The sequence below is a fragment of the Anopheles darlingi genome, chromosome 3, assembly GCF_943734745.1.
Source record: "Anopheles darlingi chromosome 3, idAnoDarlMG_H_01, whole genome shotgun sequence".
NCBI lineage: Eukaryota > Metazoa > Arthropoda > Insecta > Diptera > Culicidae > Anopheles > Anopheles darlingi.
Genome location: NC_064875.1, coordinates 69258468 through 69263467, shown reverse-complemented (window position 1 = coordinate 69263467; position 5000 = coordinate 69258468). Strand labels below are relative to the sequence as shown.

At 49.8% G+C, this 5000-nt stretch overlaps 1 protein-coding gene across 6 annotated transcripts in view; it reads left to right on the top strand.

Moving 5' to 3' along the window:
* Positions 1-5000, top strand: part of LOC125958143 (uncharacterized) — a 106788-nt gene that overhangs the window by 93158 nt on the left and 8630 nt on the right. The window lies entirely within an intron of this gene.

Genomic DNA, 5000 nt, shown 5'->3' with positions numbered 1-5000 from the left:
TCACGAGATACCGAGTAAAGCAAGATTCCGTAAATATGCCTATAAATCGACGAGAAAATCATAGATCAGTAAATATTACGGACTCGCTTTTGGTGAATTGTCTATGTACTGGATTCGCTCACCTCAAGCATGAATGCTTCACATGCGCCCGAATTCCCAGCGGCACTGGGTGGCATTGAATACAGGACATTCCAATTGCTCGACCACCTCCATTTCGCTATTCATAATTACCTGCGAATAGCAAATAGACCGTAAAGCGCACAGTCCACCAACCCATGCGTGCAGACTGCTGCTTGGCCAGCACCCCACCAAACTCGATAGCTCGACGAGACCGGAGCCGGTGTGTGTGTGTGTGTGTGTGTGTGTGTGTATGGTGTGCGTTCCGGCCCGGTAATAGCATTACCATTAATGTCGGCATAACAACTGCATTCAATGAAAATTTAATTCTGGATATTTTCCGATGGGCTGCCGCCTACCATTCGCGCGCGTGCATGACACATTCGCCTTCGGCGGTGGCGCCTGGGCACCGTGGGCACCGGTGGAGGCGCACTGGAGCTCTCTCCGGACAGCTCAGCTATTTAATGAGATTTTCCTACGATTTCATACCATTCCGGAAACGGTGGATACACTTCCATGTCGCTCGGAGTGGCATTTTTCCTCGGAACGGAACACACGAGGATGACGGCGGAAGCACGCCTTGTCCTACGGACCACGGACTGATCATCATCGAAGCTGTCGCCTCGCCATTGTTGCTATGGTTATTGCTGCTCACATAGCAGAGTGCTCGGTGAGCGATGTGTATGCGAAGTAGGCATTCAACATCTATTCTCGCTGCTTCACATCCGGAGCATGCTTGAAATCGCTAGATCCATTTCTCTATTACATTAAATTCCATGAATTCGCACAACCTACACCTGCACCTTCTACTTTAAACACTTTAATCCTTTATACTTGCTGACGCTGGGTAAGACAAAAGCGAACACCGGATGTTCGTCGGTATCCCACACAACGCTACGTTAGCAGCTCCCAAGAGTTCCCTTCCGGTGGAGTGAATTAATTAAAAATTAAGTACTCATGAGGTGGTGATGCACCCCCACAGGGTAGGTGAGCGTTGGGCAACCGGACGTACACCGGTGGTTGGTTGCACTGTGTGGTGTGGTGGTGTCTACCGCCAAACACTCAGGGGAGCACCATCGCATCATGGTGGCCATGGTTTTCAAATCGCGACCACGCGCCAAATCATTCATCAGGATTGCACACTCAATACCGTCGCTATACAAAGGAGCATACCACTCTGTGATTATGATTATTAATCAGCATAAAATCAAGCACCGCGGCCACCGGATTGCAATCGAAACATGCTGTGCATGGCACCGGGGGCATGTTCAACACGGCATTACACGGTATGGATGCGATGGCATGGTGTGAGAAAAACCGAACAAGGCGCACAACATGCATGTGGTTTTGGAATGCAGGACACACTGTCAGCATGCGGCGAGGCTTGACACCATTCTTGGTTCTGCTTATGTGTGGCTGTTCCGGAAATGGTAGTTGTGTCTCCATTTTCTCGTTTACTACGGTCATTTGCATTCATTTACTGGCTCACTATAATGACCGTTTCGGTTGTTTATCAACCATTTCACTTGTCGTCTTGTGATTCGTATGGATATGGCGTGGCAGCTATTTTTTTGTGATTCCGTAACCACATCACAAAAAGCCCGATCCACCCTCCGCACCATAATGCGAGCGGATTCTGCAGGGTTGCAAAAATATTAATAATAATCACGAAAGCTTCTCTACAAAGCCGAAAAAATTGGGTAACACATTAGCAGCAGCTTTGCGCGGTGTGACCATCGGCCAGGACATATGGTGCTTCGCGCGCGTACACACACACACAGTAACAATGCGCTCGACGCATCAAACAGCTCACGCTAATCAAGAGTAATGCTCGTATACCCTTACCCCATGGACGCCTTATTCGATGTTCCTTTTTTGCGACCGGAAAGTCGCCATTTTGGGCACCATCAATTTTCGCACCCGGCATGGCGCGTGCACACTCATACAGGTATAGTGTGATTCACAATTGGATTAGTGACTACAAATGTGTGCCACCATTTCTCGAAGGTCGTACGGTTTTGGGCCATGATCTTTCGAGATTTGCTGCTAGGATTCGCTGGAGAATAAGTAAGAAAAAGTGTAACCGATGGCATATACGCGATAATCCGCTATGCATGTACTGCATTTGTGAGTAGCATCGCCTTCATCCAATCCATTTATTGAGCGTATGTTTGACTCTTTTTTACTCATTTACTGTACGCTTCAAGAATGCGCGCCATTTTGAAATGGCAAGTTCGACAATGATAAGTCTTGATAAGTCGAGCGCATTGATTGACTCCGTTCAACACCGGGGCTTACAATTGCGAAGAAGGTCTTTTACTAAAGGTAGAACGATTTACAACAATCACAATAACCACGAACCGATCGTCAAAGCTAACGAAAAAAAAAGGAGGAGAAATGGGATTTATGGTGGCAGTTTCAGGACCTCACGCTTAACATCGCATCATTTACGCCACCGACCACATCAAATCCGGACACTGAAAACCTGGGACCAACACCAAACCAAGAAAGGATGATGTCGACCACAGGCCACAGGCAAAAGGTGTGGGACAAGGAATTTATTTCCGGTGATAACGAAGCAATTTGACGGGTGGCTCAATCGCGAACACTAAGCCGGTTGTATTCGGTCCGATAGGCTTTCATCATCATCATCACCACCACCACCACCGCCCTACTCCCGGTCAGCGTTGCTGAAAAACCTTCCACACCAAGGATGAAAGCAGTGTTCGCGGTGCGTGGAGGCACGAGTCTCTGTCACGAAAGAGTCCTTGTCCGAAATCGCCCGAATTGCCGAATCCAATTTCTCGGGATTAGATTTACGCCTTGGCGATGGGCCCCATGTCCCATGACAGCAGTGAACCCGGGTCCAGGCCTTTACGGGTTCCGTTTGCACAATCGAGCTGATTATGTGGCCTGATGAATATGGTAGGCTCCTCGATAGTGATAACGACACTTAACGGGATTACGATGAAGCTGTCGAAGGGAACCAGGGAACGGTGAGCCCGGGATGCAGCATTTTCGGATGCACTTTTTCATTTAACAAACGGTAGCATGTCCACAGCTTTCCGGCGAACCGTATAACCGTACTTACAAGAGAGATACTAAGAAGCGGCTTAAGGGATAAATAAAAAAAAACGGAATATCAAAGGAAAGTTCATGAGAAAGTAACACCCGGCGGACAGATGGGTTTCATGCATTGGCTGGCACCCTTTGTCGGGAACCCGCAAACACCGGGGGAGGGTTTTATGGAAATAAATTTTACACCAACCCAATATCCTTCCGCACGGATTCCAATCCGTACTGGTCCATAGAATCCGTACAGTTCCGAGTCCGCACGGGTCCGGACTTCCCACAATGGTTAAGTCCGACAATTTTCGCTTTTTTCTATTGACAATCTCTCTTTCCGACAGAAAAAAAACCATGCTCGGTGCCCACGACACACGAGTTCGTGAGGACGAGATTCGGTTCTTCTTTTTTTCGGTGCTTGTGCCGGTGCCGGCGCGATCTAAGGGATCCTAGGCTTGAGTTGACAGAAAAGGATTTTCGGCGTAATTCACTCAACGAAGGATACGCTTTTGAGGATTTTGAGGGAGGAGGGGGACAGATTTTGTGCTAAGAACGAATAACCGATGGAGCTGACGGAAGGTTAGGAAGGATGGACGGATAATAATTGAATGCTGCTGCCTGCTAGAGTGGGAGGTTTGTGGTTCATAACCAGCTTTCACCGTTGCAGCGCCTACATGCGAGACGAATGTTACGGCTTTTTTATGCCCTCTGTCCCACTGCGCTGCTCTCCAGTGCTCCAAAGTGTTCATTGTTGACGTTCGCCACGATGAACAACGATACCCCAGCGATGCGTCCATGCATGGGCGATGTTTGACCAAACTCCTTCAAGAACTCAGCATCGGTCTAGTCGGCCGTGTAGTAAATCGTGCGTGCGTGTGTGTGTGTGTGCAGTGTGGCGTATCCTGCAGCGCAACATAAGAGCTTTTCCTGATCCTCCATTAGCGCGCGCGCGGTAGTGGCGGTAGTAGTCGGTGCCGGCACAAAGGCTGGAAAACCCGGGCCCGGGACCTCCTGCCGATACTGCTCGGTGGGTAAATCACGGTCACATAATGGCACCCCGAACACGACAAACGCCGAAAAAGCATTTAGCGGCGCTGATGAAGGTTTCGACCATGTCCTTCCGTCCTTCCGTCCTTTTGGGCCCCGTGGCTACCTCCACGACGTCGAGTCAGAGTCGCTCCCTTTTTCCTTATTCTTTCGCTTCGATTTTCTTTATCGAAAGCGTGAGCCCTTCCCTGGGGTCCTCGCCCGGACACACAACGGTGCACCAAAGTAGGCCGACCGACCGGTCGACCCTTTTTCGCTTTGAGCCCGTGGATTTATAGCGCCTATACTAGCGCAGCAGGCGACGCCGTTGCCACGTGGAGACCGTTGGGAGGATGCTGCAGTGGCTCCAGCTCGTAAAACCGAAGAACTCCACCGGTGGCCATCTCAGAGATCAGGACACGCAATCTCTTTCCATCCTCCCCCAACCATCCGTTACCCCAGACCAGGCCTCTGCCCTCTGGCAACGCACAGCAGGCCATTAGGAGGTGTTCCAGTCGTCGCCGTCGTCGTCGCGACTGCGGGAGTTGACCTCTGTCCGGGCAGCACCAGTTACTGGGAATTCAAATACGAGCTGATCACTTGGCGCTTGTCCGCATGTCAAGCAAACCATTTTAAGATAATGAATTATGCAAAATTCATATCGTGGGCGCATTTCGTTTCGGTTCTACCTTCTTCCTTTTTTTCTTTGCATTGTGCATATCCTCCGGCACGATGCCACACGGTGCCGCTAAGTGGCAAAGTTTGCCCAACGAAAAAGCCACGAAAGCACC